General features: G+C 43.4%; 1 long non-coding RNA gene across 1 annotated transcript; it reads left to right on the forward strand.

Annotated features, from left to right (window-relative positions):
* The first annotated feature begins 307 nt into the window (after positions 1-307).
* Positions 308-15,239, forward strand: LOC132344935 (uncharacterized). Its single transcript, XR_009494024.1, has 3 exons — positions 308-447; positions 8,459-8,607; positions 14,143-15,239. It is a non-coding gene; the product is annotated as an uncharacterized lncRNA (long non-coding RNA).
* Positions 15,240-27,097: the final 11,858 nt, after the last annotated feature.

Below are 27,097 nucleotides of genomic sequence, written 5' to 3' on the forward strand. Positions count from 1 at the left end.
TTCTCTTTCTGTGAAAGAGCAACTTTGGAAGCTCTGTGTTGAAGATGGAGACACCAGATGAAAGGAGTCGGGTCCCTGAGTCATTGCTTAAGGGAGTACTGCTTATTGATCAGTGAGAAAATCCTGTTTTGGAATTCTAAATTAAAAAATAAACTTTTATTTTATTAGGCACTTGATATGTGAGGATTTGTTTAACTACCACTATACATTAGCTTATAAAACAGGGTTTAGGAGACTTTAACTTGCTAAGGTCTGCATTTCGGATTGTTTATATTTAGTAGAATTTTATATGGCATTTATAATTAGCCTTGTATATAATATAGATGCTTTTAAAAATAATGCTCTGTAATTTATAATCAATTATTTCTCCTTATTCTCTAAGTCCGTGAATTTGGGGAGAAAATGCAAAGTGGATGGAGTTACCAAATGGCTGATTGTCTAAGATGTGTAAGTATAGAAGTCAGCTTGCTATCCTTCCTGGTTTTCTTCATTGAAGTATAATTCACATAGTAAAAAATTCATCCAAGTGTAAAATTCAGTCATTTTCAGTATATGTATCAGAACTATCTAATTCCTGAACATTTTCATCACCCCAAAATGAAGACCCATGCTGGAACTTCTCTGGTCAGGGAACTAGGATCCCATGTGCTGCTTGGCTAAAAAAAAAAAAAAAAGCCCCATACCCATTAGCAGTCATCCTCCTTGTCTCCTACACAGCATCTGACAAACACTAAACTACTTTCTGTCTATGAATTTACTTGTTTTAATTTTTTTAAATTAAAAGTGCCCGGTGTGGCATGCAGGATCTTGTAAGTTTCCCCCAATGAGGGGTGGAACCCGGGTCCCCAGGAAGCACAGAGTCTTAACTTCTTGACTACTGGGGAAAGTCCCTGAGCATCTCATACAAATGGAATCATACAACATGTGGCCTTTTGCATCTGGCTTCTTTATTAAGCAGAATGCTCTTGAGGTTTATCCATGTTCAGCATATATTACTAGTAGTTCATTCTTTTTTATGGCTGAATATTATTTCATTTATACCACATTTTGTTTATTCATTATCAGTTGAGGGACATTTCTGTTTCTTTCCACTTTTTGGCTATTATGATAGTGCTACTATGAACATTTGTGTACAAGTTCTGGTATGAACGTGTTTTCAACTTCCTTGGGTATTAGAAGAAAAAAGTATTAGTTACTCAGTTGTGTCTGACTCTTTGTGACCCCATGGACTATAGTCCTTCAAGCTCCTCTGTCCATGGAATTCTCCAGGCCAGAATAGTGGAGTGGGTTGCCATTCTGTTCTCCAGGGGATCTTCCTGACCCAGGGATTGAACCCAGGTTTCCTGCATTGCTGGCAGATTCTTTACTGCCTCAGCCACCAGGGAAGCCTTAGGAGTAAAGTTGCTGGGTCACATAGCAACTCTGTGCTTAACTTTTTGAAAAAATGCTGAACTATTTTCCACAGCAGCTGCACCATTTTACATTCCTACCAGCAATGGATCATGGTTCTAATTTCTCTGTGCTCTCTCTAAAACTTGTTGCTTGTCCTTTTTATTATAGCCATCCTAGTGGGTGTGAAGTGGTATTTCATTGTTGTTTCCATTTTCATTTCTCTGATGATTAATACAATTTAATTTAAGCACTGTTCTAGTGCTTGTGTGTGTGTGATTGCGGTGGTGGTGGTCATGGTGTGATAATTACTTTGACAGAGTATTTATGGATTATATGTTGAAGAAAACATGAAACAGAGTCGACTCCATTCTCTCTCATATTTTCCATTCACCTGTCCTCACCCACAACAAACCAAAAGACACCTAATCAACTCATTTTTTCTTCTTCATGTAGCAAGGTGGCTAGATGGGACACAGTTTGGGAGTCAGTACTTCTAATAAATGAAATTCATTAATACCCTTCTCTCCACCTCCACATATCTATTTAAATCTGTCTTAGTTGGCTTGAGCTGCCATAACAAAATACCACAGACTGGGTGACTTAAAAATAAACCTCACAATTCTAGAGACTGGCAAGTCTAAGATCAAGGTGCCAGACAATTCAGTTTCTCGTGAGGGCTCTGGTCCTGGCTTGCAGACGACTATCACCTTGCTTTATCTTCACATGACCTTTCTTCAGTGTATGTGTGTGGAGAGAAAGAGAATGAGAGTTCTCTGGTATCTCTTCTTATAACGACACTAACACTATTGGACAGGAACCCACCCTCATGATCTCAGTTAACTCTAATTACTTCTTTAGAGGCTCCATCACCCAATACAGCAATGCTGAGTTTAGGGATTCCACTTACGAATTTGAGGGGGACACAAATATTCAGTTTATCCATTGACCTCCTAGGAACTTCTTGAGAAAGCTTTGAATACTATTCACTATTTGATTTATACACATACAAACTCACCTGATGGATTGGTTTAGCCCTGACTGATTGGAGGGAAAGTCAACTGTGCACTTGAGGGAAAATTCAAAAGAAGGCTGTATGAGGCTGACACAAAAAGCCAAATCCAGCAACAGGACTATGAGAGGGGAGTAACAAGTCACTGCACTACATATCACCAAGGGTACCATTCACATCATAATCTATGTAAATGGCACTCCCTGGAGTTTTTTGTAGTGCAAAATCTTTAAGGCCATATTCTAGGTGGTGGTTCTGCATACAAGGTATCAACAAGTACTGGTACCCTTCCTGAAACCTTTTCTAGTCCAGACACCACAGCATAATGCTTGGGGAGAAACCTACTATATGTAGATGCTGAAAAAGCTGAATCACTCAGTATCATCTTGTTTGGGGGACCTCTTTGATACAAAACCCTTCTACTGAATTTAGTGTTCTTTTTGCTATGGGATTCTTCTAATTGAACTTAGTGTGAGGAATTAACTGCCAAATACATTTCTTTGGCTACAAGCAACAGAAACTAACTCTGGCTGACTTAAGGAAGCAGAAAATGTAAAAATTCACAAAATCAAAAAATACTCTGGGGGCTTCCTTCGTGATCCATTGGTTAGGAATCTGTCTGCCAATGTAGGGGACATGGGTTCAATCCCTGGTCCAGGAAGATGCCACATGTTGCAGGGCCCATGCATTGCATCGACTGAGCTCTAGCGCCTAGAGCCTGTGTTCCACAACAAGAGAAACCACCACTGCAATGAGAGGCCCATGCACCAGGACAAAGAGTGGCCTCCCCTCCACTCTGCAACTAGAGAAAGGCTGAGTGCAGCAACCAAGACCCAGAGCAGCCAAAAATAAATTAGTATTTTTTTTAAAAAGATAATCTCAACAGTTAACTATCAAGATAATCAGGAATCAGGGCAGTTCTGGATTGGTAAGTGACAGAAACAGATAGTCTCTTCAGGACAGTGTGTCAAAATGAATCAACTTTAAGAGTTTTCTGTCCTCTTGTCTCCCAGCGAGATATTCTTCCAGAGAAGGAACTTCTAGGTGGCCTAGTCGGGACTGGACCCCATCCCCCCTCTCTCCAACTAGGGAAGAGCAGAGAACAATGACTGACAGCCCCACCAAGCCAGCATACAGTGGGGGTGGAAGCATACTCCAAAAGAAGGAGATAGAATGCTGATAGAGGAAAACAACAGATGTCCTCTGCATTCCAACCATGGGTTGCCAAGCAACGCCCTCCCACTTTTTTCATGCCATATACAATTTTTTAAATGCCTCTGCCTAACATAATGCAATTGTCTCACATACAAACAAAAAATATACTCAACTCCTTCTGAAAGGAGAGAACCCATGTCCAGTTATGGCATCCATTTCTCCCCTGGTTCCATTATGATTTTGCAACTTAACAAAACGACAAATTTAACCATCACACTTCACATCGTGCATAAGTCTAAGGGATGAGAAAAAGAAAAAGAAGGATAATTACTTTCAAAATACATCTGACTTTCTCCATATTACTCTATGTCAGCTTGAGAAGGAAAAACCCAGCTTTCTTCCTGTGTTTCTCCCTGACTCTCACACCACTACCACACTCGCAACATTTCTGACACCAGATGTATGAGGTTTATCTCCACAACAAGCAATTCTCTGTGATATTACCTGGGTGTCCTACTGCTGCTGCTGCTGCTAAGTCGCTTCAGTCGTGTCTGACTCTGTGCGACCCCATAGACAGCAGCCCACCAGGCTCCCCTATCCCTGGGATTCTCTAGGCAAGAACACTGGAGTGGGTTGCCATTTCCTTCTCCAATGCATGAAAGTGAAAAGTGAAAGTGAAATCGCTCAGTCGTGTCCGACCCTCAGCGACCCCAAGGATTGCAGCCTTCCAGGCTCCTCCGTCCATGGGATTTTCCAGGCAAGAGTACTGGAGTGGGGTGCCATTGCCTTCTCTAGGGTGTCCTACAATAGGTGTCAATTCTGACACTATCTTCTTGAAGTTAATGTCTGATCCCCCAGTTTAAGGGCTCAGTCCTACAAGAAAGACTGCCCCTCCCCCACATACTTCAGCCACCAATTGCAAGTCCAGGTTGTCACCTGTGTTTCTGACCAACTGGCTATCAATTGGAGGTATGCATGCCTTCCTCCAATCCAATTGTGGTGCTGGAGAAGATGCTTGAGAGTCCCTTGGACAACAAGGAGATCAAGCCAGTCAGTCCTAAGGAAATCAACCCTGAATATTCATTGGAAGAACTGATGCTGAAGCTGAAGCTCCAGTAGTTTGGCCAACTGATGTGAAGAGCCAACTCATTGGAAAAGACCTGATACTGGGAAAGATTGAGGGCAGGAGGAGAAAGGGGTGACAGAGGATGAGATGGTTAGATGGCACCATTGACTCAATAAACATGAGTTTGAACAAACTCTGTGAGATGGTGAAGGATGGGGAACCTGGTGTGCTGCATTCCATGGGGTCACAAAGAGTTGGACATGATTGAGCAACCAAACAACAAATGGCTTCCTCGTAAGATTCAACCAATTTGCTAGTATGGCTCACAGGACTCAGAAAAACCATTTGCTCACCTTTTACTAGTTTATTATAGAAGGTACAATGAAGGACACAGATGAACACCTGCAAAGCAGAGATGCACAGAGCAAGGCACCAGGGGACGGGCACAGAGCTTCCATGACCCCTTTGGACATGCCAATCTCCCTATACCTCCACATGCTCACTGACCTGGAAGCACTCAGAACCTCATACTATTGGGGTTTTTAAGGAGGCTCCATCACACAGACGTGATCAATTATTAACTCCAAGCCTCTCTTTCCTCTCTAGAGAATGGAAGGTAGGACTGAAAATTCCAGGCTTCTAATCATGACTTGGTCTTTCTTGTGACCAGCCCCCATCTAGGAGCCTACTCAGAGTCATCCCATTAGAACAAAGGCCCTGCTATCATTCAGGAAATTCCAAGAAACTCTGTGTCAGGACCTGGAGTCAAAGACCAAATGGTAGACAGAAGATGTTCCTAATGCTCCTATTAATTATAAATTAATGGATTCCTTGAAAATAGGAAATTACAAAGGCTTTAGGAGCTCTGTGCCAGGAACCAGGGGGTAGAGAAAATTATATATATTTTTCTGTTGTCTCATAAAATTATACCTCAATAAAAGAGAAAAAAAATTCATGACACAGCAAGAAAGAAAATTCAAGAAGAGGCAACAGTCCTCACTTAATGGAACTGGTCATGATATTTGTGATTCCTCTCCTCTCCCACCAGTCCAGATTGTCTTGTCATTGGCTGGCATCTTTGTTGGGCTAATACTTTGCCAGATGGGTTGTGGTAGTCAGCCTTCAAGGTGGCCCCCAGTGATTCTCACCCCTGGAGATCATGTCCTTGTCTAGTCCCCTCCCACACTGAACATACCTTGGAATATTTTATTTTATTTTATTTTTTGGCCTCGCTGTAAGACATGCAGGATCCTAGTTCCTCAACCAGGGATTGGATCCATGCCCCTCCTCCCCACAACAGCAGTTTGAAGTCTTAACCACCGGAATGTCAGGGAAGGCCTAATCCTAGACTATTTTAGATTCCTGGAATTCAGTCTTCCCCAGGGTAGCTACGTCATCTGCCTTCATGGTTACCACTCTGGTTTTCAGCTGTCTCTTTACTTTGGACCCTGGAGATTACTCTTTCTTCTTACCAGGTCATTTATGCGTTTCCTTACATTTTTTCCCCTTAAAATTTTGCCAGCGTTTCTAAGTGTTAACCATCTGAACATTTTCAGGTTATTTAGTGCTCCTGATTGCTGATATTGGAAGTTGCCACGTGTTCACTTTTCTATCTCCCCAACTAGACTGCAAGCTCCACAAAGACAAGGAAAATGTTTTATCCATAACTATGTTCTCATAATTTAGTACTGTGCCTGGTATAATGTCTATTCATTACATGTTTGTTAAATGAGCAAATGTAACCAGAGAAGGAATGGATGCCGAAACTGGACATGGATTGGCACCTTTTGGAAGGAGCTGCACTTTTTGTTTGCATGTGAGATTATTAATAATCAATTAATTAATGAGAAGGCACACAAAACTTTCCACACTTAACAAAATTCTCTATCAGAATTGTTTGTTGTGATAATTAAACCTTGAGACTTGCTTTGTAGATATAATTGTTTGGTCTGCAAACATGGTGGTCATTTGAGTTTTACTTCTTGTTTAAAAACTGTTTATTTTGTTGAAGTATAGTTGATTCACAGTGTGTTCATTTCTGCTGTAGTTTTACTTCTTTGTACTTTATTTAACCTTGAAAGTCTCCAGAGGAAGTGGAATTTGGTTATGTTGACCTAGTTATAACACAGACCAGACATGGACTTCTCTATGTCAGGGTAAAAGAAACAAAACTTACTTATCTAAATATAGTATTTGCATTGGTTTTTATAGAGCTTGCTCTTTAATGAATGGATATTTTAGTGATTGACTTGAAAATTTGCACTGTTTAGAATAGCTTTTCCATAGTCTATGGAGTTTGACTTGATCAATTTCATGATCAAAAGAGAATTCTTGATTCTTTTTTTCTATACTTGCCCCCATCTTCCCTTTCTCTGAAATTTTATCTAGTGGTTCAGGCCAAAATCCTAGGAAGCTACTGTGACTCCTCTTTTCCATCCCATCCTATAGCCCTCATCCCACACCCAATTCACTAGCTGTCCTGCTGACTCTCCTTTTTAAAGACTCTAACCTCTTCTCTGAAGTCCACCTACCAAGTCTAAAGCCCTATCATTTCTTGCTTAGCCTACTACAGAGCCCCCAGCTCACCTGCCTGCTTCCATTTATGTCCCACTAGCAAGAGTCAGAGGGAACTTTTCAAAATATAAATCAGATCAGATATCCAGTCATGGGCAAATTTGAAAGGCAACTGGAAAACATATCCTCCTATGGCTACATTGCAGGAAGCCAGGGACAGTTGCAAAAAAAAAAAAAAGTGTGATGTTCTATCTCTAGCAAATAATGGAAAAAGAGGGAGGCAAAGCTGCATGAGAACTTTATGGGAAGTTATAAATTGCAGAGATTAGCCTGATCATCTTGGCTCTCCTCCATCCTTCATTGGTATTCAGCTAGCACAAACAACCTCTAAGCAATCAGCATGAGAATGCTGGGAAAATGGTCATAATAACCTGATGTTTTCCAGATAGATCCCTGCTGTTCTTTTCGCTTCTCTCATTACAAAGTTGACCTTTGATGAGCTAGTGAAAGGCTAGTTCCTATGATGGCCCAGGGTTGGTGCTCTGATGTTATGCCATCACTCCACAGGAATGAATATGGTGGATTTTGATCTTTTTCTATGATGCCTTCCAGAAGGACCAATGGCCAGAAATACAGCGGGCAGAAAAAGGTTTTCTGACTCAGGCCAAAATAGAGACACACTTACTGTGACGCTAATGAAGCTTAGCTTCATCCTTCCCTTCCTGTGTGAGACCCTTCCAAAGCCCCGGACCTAAATTTTATTCATATTTAATGTATCCTTTTTCCTTAAAAAGATCATCCCCCCACCCCTTTTTGCAACCAAGTTCACAAGCCCTCTTCTCAGGTTTTGTGAAGCTACCAGGGAAAGGAGATTCAAGATGTCGATGATATGGGTTGGGGGAAAAGAGCAGCCAATACTGTGTCCCTGGAACCTTCTATTTTGCTGACACCCTGAGAGACCTTCTGTCCCAACCATTCCAAGCTACTCAACATCCACACCCTTAAGTCAGCCATCCCCACTGTTTTTCCTTCCCAAGAATCCTGAAAGATTGCCAGCTGTGTGGTTATCCATGAGACCCTGTTGAAAAAGATGATCCTAAATATCTTTATTATACAACTCTATGTCAGAACTTCGCTGGTGGTCCAGTGGTTAAGACTCTGTGCTCCCAATGCAGGGGGCCTGGGGTTCCAACCCTGGTTAGGGAAGTAGATTCCGCACGCAGCGACCAAGATCCCCAGGACCACAACTAAGACCCAGCATAGCCACATTAAAAACAACAACAAAACACTTCTATGTCAGCTTCATCATCACTTCTCCACAGAACAGAGAGAGACCAGTTTGCAATAGTTCCTCTTGGCCTCGCCTCTGCATCATCCAGGATACAGACTGTGATTCTCTAAAGTCCCGGCAGGATGTATTTGAACTTCTTGGAACGCAGCACACTTTCTGATTTATTAAACTTAACTCCAGGTAAGATCTTTTGCTTTGATTTCTATGCCCAAATCATGGACAATCAAAATACTCTGGATATGCATGGACTCTGATAGCTCCATCTTTAGGCAAAACTGCGCAGAACGGCTTAACTTGTGACAGCTCTTCCCAGGTGCAGCATCCTTCCCCTTCATCATTTCCAAAGCAGGACACTGAAGTCGCACTGAGTTGCATTTATAAGAACAATTTTTTTATTGTTTAAGAACCAACATTTTTAAAAGGCAGCAGTAAAGGAACTTTCCTGGTGGTCCAGGGGTTAATACTCTGCTCTTCCACCTCAGGGGGCGCAGGTTCGATCCCTGGTTGGGGAACTAAAATCCCACATGACTTGCGGTCATAAAATAAAATAAAAAGCACTCGGTAAAACTATATAATCCTCAGACCCTACAAAGCCCATCTTCATCTCTTCCATACTTTAGTGAATAACAAACTGAAGACTTCAAGAGACCTTATTCTGTCCATGGGGTTTTCTAGAGAAGAATACTGGAGTGGGTTGCCATTTCCTTCTCCAGGGGACCTTCCAGTCCCAGGGATCAAACCCATGTCTCCTGCGCTGGCGGGTGAATTCTTTTCCTCTGGGCCCCAAGGAAGGCCCCTAGTTTCTATTTAAAGGTCACGCTAATAGAAGACCAATATATTTCTGACTGAAACTAACCTTACCTGATATTCTACACCTCCTATTTGTTAAGTACCACATTACCCAGGAGGTTTACCAGCATTTTATGGTAAATGAAGCTTTTTTCTTTAGGTTCTGGCAACTACATCATATGTATGGTGTTATAAGAAGGATGGATTCCATTAAGACCCCCACTTGATGACTTTAGATATCCATGCTGCATATTCAGAGCTGGGGAAAGCTGAATTGCTCTGCATAACAGAGAAGGACACATTGGAGAGCAGAAGGGGATTCTAGAAGGAGGAACGTATAGGAAAGGAAGAGCGATAGGAGCTAGCAAAATTCTGGAGGATTGGATGTACACAGGGTTAAATGTGAGCGAGAAACCCGTAAAATGGTGGAATAACTGAAAAGAACGTTAAAATTGGAGCGTTCCCTTTTTCACTGCAAATACTTCCCTGAACCCCACCCCCACCCCAGTTTTAAACGTGCTTCTCAACTTTTTGTAAAAGTTGGAGAAAGAAGTGAGGTCATGCATGTGGAAGAGATCAGGAACCCAGTAGGATAACCTGAGAATGTAAACCCTAGGAATTCACAGGATTCTTAAGGATGCTGTGGATTTCCTCCACAGGGTTTAGAATCGGAGGTTAGAGGCAATTTTTTGTTTGTTTGCTTTGTTCTTTATTTTTTTGGTAGAAGCGATTTTAAGTAATCTCAGAGGGTAGCAAGTTGGCCTGAATGCTTGGTCTCTCCTTTTCTCATCTCAGCAGGTGTGTCTTGAGACAGGGCAGAGCTCTGGGCATCACCCTTGTCTTGGCTCAATTTGGGCCCGTCTTCTAAGCAGATCTTCCTGCGGCCCACTGGTCTACACTGATGGCTGGCCCTCAGGGCTGCTGAGCATAGCCTTGGAGACCATAAAGTGTGTAGGCGCCTGTCCAAGGAATTTTCCAGGCAAGAATACTGGAGTGGGTAGCCACTCCCTTCTCCAGGGGATCTTCCTGACACAGGTCTCCTGCACTGTAGGCAGATTCTTTACCACCTGAGCCACCAGGGAAGCCCCCCAGTTCACACTCCACTTTCCAAACCCTGCACGCTGGCACAGAGCTGCACCCACTCAGGGAAGGGGCACCCTTTACTAAATTCCTCTGCTGCTGCTGCTAAGTCGCTTCAGTTGAGTCCGACTCTGTGAGACCCCAGAGACGGCAGCCCACCAGACTCCCCCGTCCCTGGGATTCTCCAGGCAAGAACACTGGAGTAGGTTGCCATTTCCTTCTCCAATGCATGAAAGTGAAAAGTGAAAGTGAAGTCGTTCAGTCGTGTCCGACTCTCAGCGACCCCATGGACTGCAGCCTACCAGGCTCCTCCATCCATGGGATTTTCCACGCAAGAGTACTGGAGTGGGGTGCCATTGCCTTCTCCGAAATTCCTCTAAGGAGTCCCATTAGATTAGATTAAAGGTGGCCTGCTGCCACTAACTGGGTCAGAACAGGAAGGGGAAACCTACCCCTCCCATACTTGTCCCTGTCGCCTACCTTCCCCTAGAGGTTTATATAATTCTCCCCTCTTGGGTTTCACTAATTGTTCCTGACTTAGCTCTCTCACCTCCGCTACCCTCGAAATTTGCAAGGCCGTCTCTCTCACAATGGAATAGGACTTCTATTTGCAATGCAGAACAGTTTTATTTCTTTCTTTGATCTTTGGCCTCCCCAACTGTGTTCACTTAAGCCCGCTGGGAATAATGAGTAGGCCTATTGAAGGGCCAGGTACTTCTTAATGGCTTTTCCTTTTCCTACAAAGACACAAAGACCCTGCCAAAGCTTTGAAACTAAACCCTTAGACTCCTCCCATCTGTGCCTGTGTGTGTTACATCAAAAGGAGCCTAGTAAAAAGAAGGGGACAAAGAAGGTAGTTTTCTTTTTCTAGTTAGAATTGTTTGCATTTTCTGATTTTTCTGAAATGACTACACAGAGGCTCAGGGAGGTTATATAACTTACCCGAGGTCACACAGCCAGTAAGTGGTGACCTGGACATTGATCCCATCCCACAACTTCAGATTGCAGTTTCTTTCTACTATAATTGGACTGTCCCTGGTAGATGAAGGCTGGCTGCCAGGCCTGGAGAAGAGATTTTTCAATAAAGAGAGAGACATATTATTGCCCCTGAGCTGGTGATGAAGGAGGAGACAGAACAGGCTCCATCTTGAAAGCAGGACTTGTCTAGGGCCGGACTGTGGACTTTGAGCTATATGCTCAGTATCTATGGAAACGACACACCAACTGGAAAACCAGACCCCCACCCCCACCCCATGGAAGAGCCCCAGGGCTCGTACCTAGACTCTCCGTCGCCTAAAAGAAACCCTAATTGTCAGGCGAGTGTATTCTCCTCGGTTCTGTCTCGTCACAACAAAGATTTGGAGTGATGGACATTAAAACCCTCGGGATGTCACAGCTCTCAGGTCTTGGACAGAACGTGTTATAGCTCTCAGGTCTCGAACGGACCATGTTATAGCTCTTAGACAAATCACTGTTACAGCTCCGTATTACAGCTCTATTTTATTTAGATAATAACAGGAAAATCCATCCTCGAGGCGTGAGGGCATGTCGACCCAAAGACGCGAAGAGAAGAGCGCCCAGGCGCATGGCGCGGGGAGGGGGCGGCAGTGGGGGGTGGGGGCTGGGGATAGGGGGAGAGAGAGCCCTTTGGCTCCTCTTTTTATATGTTTTTCTTTTCCCCCTGGGCTGGCCCTATGTAAACTCGGTTAGCCAGGAGTGTTGTTCTACCTGAGGTCCTGACTCCGGTCCTCGGACCTTCCTTTGTTCTATTTTCACGGGCTTTTCTCTTCCTTATCTTTTAGCCGCCACCATTCTGGACTCCTTTTCCCTATTCTAACTACCTAATACTAATTATCTGTGTAACCAAAAAGAATCATAAATTCTATTATGCTTATTGGGGTATGACCACAGGTCTATTGATAATTGTCCCCTGTTAACTACCTAGGCTTAAGGCACACCAATCCACAGGTTTAAGGCATATGCATCACGGGTTAACTTTAATTGTCTCTTTCTTTTCCTTTGTTCAGACTAGTTTCAGGGAATTGGGGGAGGTGGGTTTGAGCATATACACTTAGGGAATATAAGGTTTTCATAAAAACTAGTTGGGGTCCTTGGCTAAAAGGAGACTGCCTTGGGCCCACCGGTGTAATAAATTGCACCCCACTATCTGCATTGTCCTTTGGAGTGAGTTTGTTTCCGGAATGCGTGGCTACAAAAGTGAGAAAGGATCTAAATATCTTTACAGTCAAGACAGCGAATGTGTCGCCTCCAAGTGATTGGAGAGCAATCACTTCCAGATTTTAGCCAGGCTGATAGGGTCTCTCTCGGGGAAATCACTAATTAGAATTAAGAGCGGCCAACTCAAATGTGGGAGGTCGCTTGAACAGAAAAGTATGTTTCAGAGCTATGAGCTGGCCGTCTTCTACCTGTTAGTGGGGAAAAAAAGCTGAGCAAAGATGTGCAGAGAGACATATAAGACAAAGAAACGGAATAGTCTTTAGTTTCTGGATCCAGTGAATTCCTGCTTTGTGTGGGGAGGTCAAAGAACTTGGGACAAAGGTCACTACATCTCCAACGAGCCATTTCCAAGCTGTAGATAGGTTGCCATTTCAAAATTTCATTTATTTATTTTGGCTGTGCTGAGTCCTCGTTGCTGTGTGGGCTTTTCTCTATTTGTGGCGAGCAGGGGCTACTCTCTAGTTTCAGCGCGCAGGCTTACTGTGGTGGCTTCTCCTGTTTCAGAGCACGGGGCTCTAGGCCCATGGACTTCAGTAATTGCAGCTCGTGGGCTCAATAAGTTGCAGCTCCTGAGCTCTAGATCACAGTCTAGTTGTGGCGCAGGGTTACACCTCAGCATGTGGGATCTTCCTGGATCAGGGATTGAACCCATGTCTCCTGCATTGGCAGGCAGATTCTTTACCACTGACCCACCCAGGAAGCCCTCAATTGCCATCTGTCACACATTTTCATGTAACAAGGGGCCAAATAGCTTACTGGCTAAAACACGCTGTGACTTCCTGGGCGCCTTGGGTAAGTTTCTTTCTTTTCTTTTTTTAAAAAGAAGTGTATTAAAAAAAAACAATTTAGATTTGCTTTGTTTTTTTCTTCAGTATTTACTTATTTTATTGGTTTATTTGGCTGTGCTGGGTCTTAATTGTGGCACATAGGATCTTCGGTGTTAGTTGTGGCATGTAGGGTCTAGTTCCCTGACCAGGGACTGAAGCCAGGCCTCCTGCATTGGGAGCTTGGAATCTTAGCCACTGGACCACCAGGGAATTCCCTTGGGTAAGTTTCTTAATATCTGTTGCCCCAAATGTAAGATAGAAATAGTACCTTTCTCATATGGTTTTTGTGATGATTCAATGAGCGGATGTACAAAAAGTCCTCAGAATAATGACTGGAACATAGAAAGTAGTATGTAAATATTAGCTATTATTCAAATGTGTTTTCTTCTTCTTTCTCCCATTTTATATATGGGAAAAGGAAGATCCCAAAAGATAAGGATTTTGCTCAAGGCCATGTAGCAATCACCTAGGCTGGGCCTAGAACTAAGGACTTCTGATCCTAGCGCAATATTTAATTCATCTCCTTAAATGTCCTGCAACCAACCACCAGGTGCAGAGTTCCCTTGGGAAAAATGTCAGACTCCAAGTCCTGAGGGTGTTATGAAAGCTCCCGGCCTCTGCTCCTGGTTGGAGAACCAGGCTACTGCACATTGCCCTGCCCAGTTTGGTCTCCATGGCTGTACAATTGAGGAAGAAGAGGGCTTCGTAATGAATAATATGAGATTTGGGGAAGTACCTTGCAAAGAATCCTGCAGCCAAAAATATGTCTGCTAATGTTTAGGAAATCAAGACGTACAGAAATCATAAGGAACCAACACCAAGGAGCTTAGCTACCGGAGACACGAAAGTGGGTGAGTCACAGGAGGATATCTGAAGTCACATCCCAGATCACCTGCTGCCTGCAGAAGCTATAGCTTGGTCACCACTGCTAGAGTAACAAAAGCTTCTCCTTTCCTCTGCCTTGCAAATCTCACATGCACATCTCTCATTTGCAAGACCCAATCTAGAACCATGCTGTCAAAGGAATCTGGGAAATGTAATCCTAAATCTTCCAGCCTCCAAAATATAAGGGAAGTGAGGATGAATCTTAGAAGGAAGTTAGAATGATACTGGGATGCCAACAACCTGGTGTGGTCTATCCCTTTGGCCAGTCAGTGAAATTCATACACATTTTCTGTCTATATTTAACTTTCAAATTATAGTAATGTTCTCCTTAATACAATGCAACTGTTATAGGCTGAACTGTGTTCCCCCAAAATTCATATGATGGAGGCTTCTGCAAAGGCTCAGTGAGTAAAGAATCCACCTGCAACGCAGGAGACACAGAAGATGTAAGTTCAACCCCTGGGTTGAAAGATTCTCCCAGAGAAGGAAATGGCAACCCACTCCAGTATTCTTGCCTAGGAAACCCCATGGACAGAGGAACCTGGCGGGCTACAGTCCAAAGAGTCAGACACAACGGAGCAACTAACACTTGAATGTGGAGCCAACAGAATTGACTGATGAATCCCAAGTGGAGTGTGAGAAAAAGGGAGGTGTCGGGAATGATTCAGATGTTTTTGGCCTGAACAACTAGGAGAATTAAACGGTCACTAAACTAAAATAAATCTGGGAAAGGAAAAGGGTGGGGATGTCTGGGCTGAGGAGTAGATTCAAGGTCTTAGTTTTAGAGATAAATTTTGAGATACCAGCTAGTGATGTAAAGAGACACGTGAAGTAGAAATTGAATCTACAAGTGTGAACTCAGGAAAGAAGATGAGCCTGAATGAATAAATCGGAAGCTGTCAGTGCACTTAAACCCATGAGACCGGAGGAGATCATGTAAGCCAGTGATTCTCCAATAGGATAATCCACCCACTAAAGAAAATTTTGGAAAATTGCCAGAATTTTTTTTTGGGGGGGAGGGACTGGGGGTTAGGTAATGTCATGGTGATTAGGGTGGGGAGCACTCTGGGGCTTTAGTGGGTGGGGCCAGAGCTCCTCAGCATCCTGCAATGGACGGGACAGTCCTGCACAACAGAAATTGTCCCATGTTCCATACGATTTTCAAATGTCCTATCAGACATTCATCTGATGAAAAATATGCTTATTATTTATCTCAACATAGAGCCTAAATTGATTCTCCACATAAACACAGAGTATTCAACATTTTTTTTCTTTTTTCTTTTTAATTTTATTTTATTTTTAAACTTTACAATATTGTATTAGTTTTGCCAAATATCGAAATGAATCCGCCACAGGTATACCCGCGTTCCCCATCCTGAACCCTCCTCCCTCCTCCCTCCCCTACCCTCCCTCTGGGTCGTCCCAGTGCACCAGCCCCAAGTATCCAGTACCGTGCATCGAACCTGGACTGGCGACTCGTTTCATACATGATATTATACATGTTTCAATGCTATTCTCCCAAATCTCCCCACCCTCTCCCTCTCCCACAGAATCCATAAGACTGATCTACACATCGGTGTCTCTTTTGCTGTCTCGTACACAGGGTTATTGTTATCATCTTTCTAAATTCCATATATATGCATTAGTATACTGTATTGGTGTTTTTCTTTCTGGCTTACTTCACTCTGTATAATAGGTTCCAGTTTCATCAAGTTTCCCAAGAACACCCTTTCCACGTAATTGATGGAAGAGGGTGTTTTGCCTTGTTCAGAAAATCAACCACACAGCTTTTCTCTGTATTTGAGATGCCACTCCAGTTCTGCTGGATCATGTGCAGCTTCGGCAGACACAGTGATTCTGGGAAGCAAGCACCTGATGGTTCCATTAGGACTTCTGGTGAAGTTGTGCAAAATTTTTGCATATAAATAAATATATAACTTTTTTTGCATATAAATAAATATATAACACTTTATGCATTAGTTTTCCTCTTGTTTCTCCTTGTAACAGGAAATTCAATTCATTATTCTGAAATTATGTGTATAAATTGCTATGAGTTTTCTCCATTTGTCCCTTCAGACCAGATCTCTGTTATTCTGCACTCTGCTCTCTGCCCCAGAAGGCGGACTTTCATACATGACATCAACCAGCTTCCTTGCCCAGTGGCTTCTGGTTGTGTTCAACCAAAGGGAGCTACCACTCCCTCATCTTGGTCCTTCAGGCCCAGGGATGAGACACGCCCTCCACTGCTTCCTCATTTCTTGTTGGTTCCCTTAACTTTGCCCACATCTTTGTCAATAATCCCTTCATAAAACTGAACTCAGTTGGACTCGGCTTGAGTGTGCCATCTGTTTCCTGCCAGACCCTAACTGATACAGTAGCTACATTATTTCTGAATCTTATTTCAGGACAGTAAAGGGCAAATTACAAAAGATTTGTTATAAAAAGGAAGTGGATCCAGAATGTGGAACATTCTACAGGGCATTTGAGCTGGTTTCTGCAATAAGTCAATCGTGAAAAATAAAGGGAGGAGGACTGCTTGCTCGTGGTGAATAATACTGAAAGGATACAGTAACAAAATGTAATGTGGAGACCTATTTGTATCCAAATTTGAACAAATTCAAGGTAAGGAGATATATCTGAGACATTAGGGAAAGTGTAAATTATGGACCTGATATTAAATGATACTAAAGAACTATTTTAAATGTGTTAGGTTTGGTTATGGCATTGTGGTTTTGCAAGGCAATGGCCCATGTCTTTAAGAAATGCATACTAATTTTGCTGGAATTACAAAAAAAAAAAAGAAGAAATAAAGAGAGAAAAATTAAAAAGAGATTCACAATGAAATAAGTAGGAGTAAAATGACATGGTGCCTGGGATTTGCAAAGAAAATAGAAAAGGAAAAAAAAGGGATAGATAAAGCAAATGGGCAGAAGTATTATTAAGTATTGAACCCAGATAATAGACACATGATGGAGAAGAAATGGCTACCCACTCCAGTATTCTGCCCAGGAAATCCCATGGACAGAGGAGCCTGGCAAGCTACAGTCCAGGGGGTCACAAGAATCGGACACGACTTAGCACCTACACCACCATAACCAATAGTTATATAGGAATACAGTATTCTCTCCATTTTTATTTGTATGTTTGACATTCTTTATGATAAAACAGTTAAAAAGTAAATTAAATTAAAAGGGGCATTTGATCATTAGGGTTGAGAACCATCAACCAAAGCAGGTAGTGTAAAGAGGTCTGAGACTGGGTCCTGAGCACTTCAGGTAGAGGTTGGGAAGATGGAAGGAAAGTCAGGCAGGGAAGAAGAGAAGAGAGAAGGGTGTCCCTGTGAGGTCAAAGGAGTTCAAGGAGGAAATGAACATCTGGGCTGTAGATGAGCAAATACGAAGGCTACTGAGCACTGGACTTAACACGGAGGTCCTTTGGTGACCTGATAAGTGCAGTTTTGGTGGAATGGTGGGGCAAAGCCTGAATGGATTAGAGTCCAGTCATCCCCATCTCTCAATACAGCTCTTTTCCCTGCTCCCTGTATAGCACTGCCTGCAGCTTAGGGTAAGTAGACTGGAGTGGGTTCAAGAGAGAATAAAAGTGGACAAAGTAGAGGGGTAAAGTCAGTCTTTTGAGATGTTTTGCTATCAAGTGGATTAGAGAAGTGAGCTGGTACTTAGGGGAAAAAAAGTGTGCTGTCAGAGGAGGGATTTGGTTTGATCTGGTTTTTAAGACAGGAGATAACATGATGTGTTTGTAAGCTGCTGAGAAGGAATCATTAGATAGGGAGAAGAGGAAGATGTGAGAGAGAAAGATAAAGCTATTGTAGAAGGAATGTCCTTGAATAGGAGAGTGCATGTGCTGGTGGGTGGGTTGATGTGGTTGTAGAATGCAGAATCTTTTGATTGCTCTTCCAGTGAAATAAGAAGCAAGATCATGAGTTGAGAGTGAAGATGGAAAGAAGGCTTTGGAGGTTTGAGAAGATAGAAGGTGTGAGATAGTCAGTTGAGAGTAAAAAAGCAAAGGGATTGGGGAAATGAGTAGCATTACAGGCCCATTTATTGTGAAATTAGTCAACATCATTGTGTCTTTTTCTCAACCACCTTGAGCCTAGGGTTTGGACTGAAACAGAAGCGTATCTAGGCAAGATCTATAGATCCCTTCTATAGAGGGGAAAGGGGCAAGAAAATAACGATAATGATGAGACCATGGACCGCAAGAGGTAAGTAGGCAACGTGAAGGGCTATAAAAAGGTGGTAGGGTCAATAGGCTGGAGGTCCTAAAGAGCTTAGAAAGTTAATGGATTCGGGATATTTAAGAGAGTCAGAAATATAAGCATGATGGTCAAAACATGGGATGCTTTAAAATAATGAAAATACCAGCTGGAACATTAGATGGATGAAAAAAAAATTTAATTAAATATGTGCAGGTTTCTTAGAATTAATATGTGAATTTAAAAGACTACTGGATACAAGATCAATATACTTAACAAATGTATTTCTACAAACTAGCAAGAAACAACTGGAAAAATGAAACTTAAAAAACGATACCATTTTTAACTGCATGAAAAGTATTAAATACCTAGGAATAAATCTATCAAAGTTGTGCAAGACTTTAACACTGAAAACTATAAAACTTATCTCAAGAGGAAATTCCCTGGTGGTCCAGTGGTTAGGAGTTTGTGGTCTTCCTGTCTAGGATTTAAGTTCAATCCCTGGTCAGGGAACTAAGCTCTCACAAGCTTCATGGCCAAAAACAAAAAACAAGACCTAACTAGAGAAAAATTAAACACAACCTCAGTAAATGGACAGATGTTCCATGGTCATGAATTGGAAGACTCAATATTGTTATCAGTTTTTTCCAAATTGGTCTATAGGTTAATTGCAATTCAATTAAAATTCCATATGTATAGTATGTGTGTGTACGTGTGATTTTGTATAAATTGATAAAGTGAGAGCAAAACTTATATGCTAATTAAAGGACCTTGAATATCCAAGAACTCTTGAAAAAAAGTTGGAAGACTTTCATCAACTTCCAAAAAGTTGGAAGATTTTGAGATTTATAAAGCTATAGTAATTAATACAGGGAGACTTTGGAGCGACAATAGATAAATATGATCGCTGAAACAGAGTAAAGAGTCTAGAAATGGACTCTTTTAAATAGGAGATGGATGGAGGGAGGTTGTGTTTTGTGGATTTGTGGGGACAAACCAGAAGGACCTAGTTCCAATTAGGATGAGGAATTTCTCTTTTTAACACCTTTCTTTACAAATAAAATGGGCTTCCCTGATAGCTCAGTTGCTAAAGAATCTGCCTGCAATGCAGGAGACCCTGGTTCCATTCCTGGGTCAGGAAGATCCTCTGGAGAAGGGATAGGCTACCCACTCCAGTATTCTTGGGCTTCCCTTGTGGCTCAGCTGGTACAGAATTCACTTGCAATGCCAGAGACCTGGGTTCGATCCCTGGGTTGGGAAGATCCCCTGGAGAAGGGAAAGGCTACTCACTCCAGTATTCTGGCCTGGAGAATTCCATGGACTGTATAGTCCTTGGGGTCGCAAAGTGTCAGACACAACTGAGCAACTTTCACTTTCTTTCTTTACAAATAAAACAGACCAACTTGAACCATCATAAATTGTCTACCAATGGCATGTGTAAGCAAAATGCAGCCAGCCAGCCATAAGGCAGGAATGTTGTAGGGGCATCCAAGCAACAGGTGGAAGTTGGGTTGGACAATCTGGGTCTCTTCCCTTGTGGCTCTTGTGTCTGGGTCCCTTTAAGGAATAGCAGGGAGTGGAACTGCCTAGCACCTGGATATTAACAGAAAAGACCAAACCCATCTGCTGGGAAACTAACTCAGGAACCTGAGCCCTGGTAGAAGTAAAGGGGAAGGGACTGACACAGAACAAGAGTCTGGGTCCTTAAGAAAGTGACCATTTGGTGGGAAAACAAAAATGATACTGAGTGGGGAAATGAGGACTAGATTCCACTCTGCTTCTGTCTTGATTGGCTGTGTGACCTTGTGTGACTCCATCGCCCTCTCTGAGCCTGGGGGCTACCCTGGGTGGTTCCCTGCCTTCTTCAGTATAGATATCCTTTGAGGCTGCATGGGAGTTCTAAGGTGAAGGTACTGGGATAAGTGACTGCTGTGACTCCAGTGGGAGACAGAGAGACTTCAGGCCTCTTCCCTTGTCTCTGATGAACCACTCTAAGAGCAGGCAGTCCTGTGCCCTCCTTGCTTCTCTGACCTAGATCACCCCAGCATGTCCCATACTCCCTCCAAGCTATCCAGGCCATATTGGATCTCCTTGGAGCAGGGACCTAGTGTACCCACCCCAGGTCATTTTCAACAGGATCTCTGTCAGACAGAAGGTAATTTCCTGGATGGGTGAGCAATCAGAGCTCACTCAAGGCTGGGCCAATTTAGGGTTTGGGCCTCACCCCGGAAAATGAACAATGTTTTAGGCCATAGCAATCGTTCCCTTCCTTGATTGCCCTGGAGCTGTGAGCCCCACCCTGCCACGCATAGCTTCCCTGGAGAAAAAGAGGGAGGCTCTGGATCTCATCCAAAACACCCAGTCAACCGTTCCCTGGCTCTCCACCACTTCTGTCATTGCTGCTTCTTTCTTCTTCCCTCTCCTGCCTCCCTTCTTAGGGTTGCTAATAAATTTTAGCAAGTAAGGAAATTCACAAACACGGAATTGGCAAATAATGAGGATCAACTGTATGTTTTAATTAGGGGATCCTAGAGGAACCTCTGACTCAGCCTGTTAGATAGAGTCAGGGAAAATTCTCAAAGAGATGGGACTTTGGCTGTGACCTGGAATACAGAGAAGTCTAGACAGAGGGGCTGTGACCATGTCTTGTGGTTTGATATAGAGCTGCTGCTGCTGCTGCTGAGTCACTTCAGTCGTGTCCGACTCTGTGCACAGACAGCAGCCCACCAGGCTCCCCCGTCCCTGGGATTCTCCAGGCAAGAACACTGGAGTGGGTTGCCATTTCTTTCTTCAATGTATAAAAGTGAAAAGTGAAAGTGAAGTCGCTCAGTCATGTCTGACCCTCAGCGACCCCATGGTCTGCGGCCTTCCAGGCTCCTCTGTCCATGGGATTATTCCTAGGTATTCTGTCACTCTCATGAGTGTGATCTTCTCTTTCATTATATCTTCCAACTCAGCACTGGTCAACAGAACTTTCTGCCATGCTGGGTATGTTCTATAATTATATGAATTCAGTAGCCACTAAGCACATGTGGCTACTGAGAACTTAAAATGTGACCAGTTGGACTGAGAAACTGAATTTTGTTTTTATTCAGTTTAATTATTTTACTTCTAAATTCAAATAGCTACACATGGTAGTGGTCATCATGTTGAAGGATGCAGTTTTAACTGTTTCAGTTTGTATATGTAAAGGGTATTGATTTTTGTATATTAATTTTATAACACATTTCCTTACTGACTTTTTTTGTTTAGATTTTCAGCTGATTCACTTGGGTTCTCCTGGAATACAAAACTACTATCAACAAATAAAGATAACTTTACCTACTCCTTTCCGATTTTTATTTCTTTTCTTATCGCATTGTATCGGTTCATATCTCCAATGAAAGGTTAGATAGTAATAGTAGTGATTGTGTGTATCCTTTTCCTGATTTAGTGGAATTTCTAAGAAATGTTATTAATATTAATAGAAAGTAACACTATTTCTTTTTATATGAAAATGATACAGACAGGTGACAAATTATTTGTTTTGTCCCCCAAGTTTGCTCCATCTCCAGTGTTCCCTCTATTACCTAGCAGAAGTGCCAGTCTGTTTCCCAAGTTAGAAATCGAGGCATTGCCTTCATTTCTCTCTCCCTCTCTCACCATTTCTCTGTCAATTTTCCAGGCCAATCAGCTGCCGAATCTGCCTTCTATTTCCACTGCCAGCAATACCACTGTTTCTTCTATTTCCAGTGCCACTGTGGTACTTTTCACTACCCAGGAGCATGACAAGAGCAGCCTCTTCATTAGTCATCTTGTTTCCACTTTCACTTCCTTCAGTCTTCTCTCCACAAAGCAGTTGATGCGTCTTTCTAAACTCCTGATCTATCACATGGTTCCCCCACTTGAAAGACTCATCAGTGGCTTCTGTCTGCTCTTAGGATAAAGACCAAAACACTTAACGTGGCTCACAAAGCCTGGTACCACCTGCGTCTGTCTTCACTTTTTTTTTTTTAATGTAAATCAATTTTCTGTTTAAACCTCTTCAATGACTTTTGGCTGCTCTTAAAAATAAAATTGAAACTTTCACTGTGGGCTGCAGGGCCCTGTATGCCTCTCCAAACCCAGCTCACACCACCTACCCTCTCCTTCATGACTTTCTGGCTGCACTGTTCCTACCTCAGGGGTTATATGTTAGCTGTCTCCTCCACCTGCAAAGCTTTCCCCCAAGCTCTTCAACTGTCTGGCTAATTCTCCTCCTTTGTGATTCGATTCAAACATCACTCTCTCAGAACATTCTTTCCTGAACACCTGTTTAAAATAAACTTAAAATAAAATAGAGACTTCCCTATCAGTCCAGTGGTTAAGATTTCAACTTCTAATCGAGGCGGTGCAGGTTTGATCTCTGGTCTGGGAGCTAAGATCCCACATGCCTTGTGGCCAAAAAACCAAAACATAAAACAGAAGCAATATTGTAATAAATTCAATAAAGACTTTAAAAATGATTCACATAAAAAAATCTTAAAATGACCTCTGTATCAGTTCCCTCTATTAGCACAACCTGCTTATTTCTTTCATGGCACATACTGCAGTCCGAAGTTATTTTATTTGCATGTCCATTTATTTGTCATTGGCCCCACCAAGAATGTAAGCTCTGTTTTGTTCACCATTCTATCCTTAGAGCCTAGTCGATGTATGACACATAATAGGCTCATTATAAATATTTGTTGCATAAATGGATAGCCAGGGTCCTAGAATCACTGTGGACAGTGACTACAGGCACGAAATTAAAAGACGCTTGCTGGCCTGACCCAGAGCTGCCCCTGCTCAGACCCCACCTCCCAGAGACTGGTGAGTGGGAGTGCTCAGTCAGGGGTGGGGGGACCCACTCAGTCAGATGGCAAAGGCCCCCAGACTGAGGCTTATACGACTGCAGACCTGCTCCAGCCTCGGCACTGACGGGCTGTGTAGCCTTGAACACGTGCCCTCCTGTCTCTGGGCCTTACTGTTGGACTTGATCATCCCTAAGGACTGATGCAGGGGAACCACTGACTGAAACCACCTGCCCTGGCCAGGGAAGATATTAGTTTAAAAAAAAAAAAAAAAAAGACGCTTGCTGTTTGGAAGGGCTTCCCTGGTGGTTCAGAGGGCAAAGTGTCTCCCTGCAATGCGGGAAACCCAGGTTCGATCTCTGAATCAGGAAGATCCCCTGGAGAAGGAAACGGCAACCCACTCCAGTATTCTTGCCTGGAGAATCCCATGGACAGAGAAGCCTGGTAGGCTACAGTCCACAGGGTCGCAAAGAATTGGACATGACTGAGAGAGAAGAAAAGCCATGCCAAACCTAGACAGTGTATTAAAAAGCAGAGACATCACTTTGCCAACAAAGGTCAATATAGTCAAAGCTATGGTTTTTCCAGTAGTCATCTATGGATGTGAGAGTTGGACCATAATGAAGGCTGAGCACCAAAGAAAGGGTGCTTTCAAACAGGTGGTGGAGAAGACTCTTGAGAGCCCCTTGGACAGCAAGGAGATCAAACCAGTCAGTCCTAGAGGAAATCAGCCCTGAATATTCACTGGAAGGACTGATGCTGAAGCTGAAGCTCCAATATTTTGGTCACCTGATGCAAAGAGCCAACTCATTGGAATAGACCCTGATGCTGGGAAAGATTGAGGGCAGGAGAAGGGGATGATGGAGGATGAGATGGTTTGATGACATCACTGACTCAATGGACATGAGTTTGAGCAAACTCTGGGAGACAGTGAAGGACAGGGAGGCCTGGTGTGCTGCAGTCCATGGGGTCGCAAAGAGTCGGACACGACTTAGCAACTAAAGAACAGAGTCCTAGAGCCAGTCAATGATAGCTCTGGAAATCCTTCTTTGCTGTGTTAAAAGGTATTTTCCCTTTCTTCCAGCAGGTGGAGCCAAAGCCACACCTGGTCCTTAGCAGGGGTCTGTGGAGGGGTGTGTGGTTGGCCTGGCTGAGGACAGTGAAGAGGGAGGGAGAGGCAGGGTTTATAGTGCTGTTGGATCCAAGTGTGAAGGAAGTCAAGGCGGCAAAGTCTCCCAAAGGACAGGAAAGTAGGAGCTCTCCAGAAGAGACGTGGAGCCAAGCCGTCTCTGAGATCCCAGATTGTTTTCCCACTTCCCCCACCTATCCCGCCTCCTAAATCATGCCCTCAAAAGTCAGAAGGGGTTTTTGAGGAGAGCAATTTTCTATGAACATGAAACTGGAGAGGCAAGGGCTTTCAATTCCAAATCCTCATTGTATAGTTGGGGGAAAGAGAGACCAGGGAAGTGGGTGAGCGGGAGTTGGGTGTAGCTGACAAAGCCCTCGCTCATTAATTCATTAAAGTCTTAGCTCATTAATTTGGCTCCACACAGCCCACCCCTTCCCTCCTTGCCTGGTGCCATGATGAGAGCATTGATTCCCAGAGTTGCCCTAAAGATGCAGGAGGCAGGAATAGCTTATGAGAGGCACGCTGGAGCCAAGACATGCTGGAGTACCAGAGGTCAGAGGTATGTTCCAGGGCCAGGTGGCCTGCGTATAAACCTAGAGCTGGGAACTTGGCAGGGATCTTGGATTTCCTTCTGAAGATGTGTTAGTCACTCGGCCGTGTCCAACTCTTTGCAATCCCATGGACTGTAGCTGGCCAGCCTCCTCTGTCCATGGAATTCTTCAGGCAAGAATACTGGAGTGGGTTGCCAGTCCCCTTTCCAGGGGATCTTCCCAACCTAGGGATAGAACCTGGGTCTCCTGCACTGCAGATAGATTCTTTATCATCTGAACCACCAAGGAAGTGTCAAGTTCTAAATGACTTAACCCTCTTTTTAAAAATTTGCATTTTAAAAAGATGGTAGAGATAAGGGTTCCTGAGAGATCAGGTAGAACATTTGCATCTGATAATGGGGACTCAAAAGAAGTTTCTAACTTGGAGAGCTATCTTGGTTATCTTAAATAGCTTGCAGAAGGAATCAGATATGGTTTGAGGAGATCAGAAGCCAGTGAAGACACAGGTATAATCATCCAGGTGAGAGAAGAAGCTTCCCCACCAGGGAAGCTGAGAGTCCTAGAATGCTCCAGCTGTCGAGATTGGACCAGAGCAGCCTCTAACTCTGAGGGCAGCTCCAAAGGCAGCAGTGGGACCTGGCTTGGTGGTGGCAAAACTATTGGTTCACATAACAGCCTAAAGCAGTGGTTCAAGAACACAGGCCCTATAGTGAGATGACTTCCCTAATGGCTCAGATAGTAAAGCGTCTGCCTACAATGCAGGAGACCAGGGTTCGACCCCTGGGTCGGGAAGATCCTCTGGAGAAGGAAATGGCGACCCACTCCAGTACTCTTGCCTGGAAAATCCCGTGGACGGAGGAGCCTAGTTGGCTATAGTTCATGGGGTCTTAAACGGTCGGATACAACTGAGTGACTTCATCTATAGTGAGATAGCCTGGGTTCAAGTATCAGATTCTCCACTTACTAGTTTTTCTGCACCTCAGTTTCCTGATCTGTAAAATGGGGAAGTTATGAGGACTAATGAAATTTATATTTATTAGGCATGTGTAACAGTGCCTGTAGAAGTGGTTGTGTAGAGCTTCATCCAGTAAATGGAGCTCCAATTCAAAAAAAAAAAAAATGGAGCCCCAAACCCAAAGTAAAAACCAAGCCTAAACAGTTTAACCATGTCTCTTCTCTGGGCCTCATTTATCCATCTACATAAAATAAAGGGCTAAATGAAAAAAGAAAACGAAATTTTAAAAAATGAATAATAACAATAAAATAAAGGGCTAGACTGATAGCCTCTAATCTTGCAAGTGCTGTTTTCTTGATTTTTTTTCTTGGCGGGGGGAGCTTGGCCTGAGTGTGTTACACGCGATGACTTGCTAAGACAAGCTCCTACCAGCTTGCGAGGGCCAATTACTAAATTTTCAGGATAGAATAACCGCTGGTAACTTGAAATTGGCTACAGTGGGAACATTTACACTCTAGAAATAGGCAAATGCTACAAACTAGGCGTTTCCCACTGCCCTCCTCCCCGATACCAGTGGTGAGATCCTTCCCCTCAAGCAACACATAGACTGGCCTTCCAACACTGTCATCAGTGATAGAGAATCACAGGTCTCTCGGGCCCCCAGGGTCCTAATCACAGAATCCGCCCCTGCACAGCCAGCCCGCGTGCTCAGGCACGCACAGGGCGGGAAGCAGAGCGCACAGGCCTGAGCAGAGCAAACTGGCTGTTCTCAGACTCAGGGTACAGTGGGTAGTGGTTAAGATACTGGAGTCTCACACACCTGGGATGTTATCCCAGTTAGATCTCTATTGGCTGTGTGAGTTTAGCCAAGTTTCTCTCAGTAGTGGGGCTCAGTTTCCTCACCTGTAAAATGGGGACAGGGGACTTCCCTGGTGGTCCAGTAATTAAGACTGTGCTCCCACTGCAGAGGGCATGGATTCTAACCCTGGTTGGGGAACTAAGACCCCACATGCCACATAGCCAAAAAATTTAAAAATACTAATAAAATAAAATGAGGACAGTCCTGACCCAGCAAAATGGTTCCCAGAATTAAGTGAGAACACCATTAAGGTGAGAGGAAAACTTCCACAACTGGGCCTGGTACAGACAGGTATTTAGTAAACGTTAGCCAATGCTGTTGTTACACCCCCAC

The sequence above is a fragment of the Bos taurus genome, chromosome 3 (genome assembly GCF_002263795.3).
Source record: "Bos taurus isolate L1 Dominette 01449 registration number 42190680 breed Hereford chromosome 3, ARS-UCD2.0, whole genome shotgun sequence".
Taxonomy (NCBI): Eukaryota; Metazoa; Chordata; class Mammalia; order Artiodactyla; family Bovidae; genus Bos; species Bos taurus.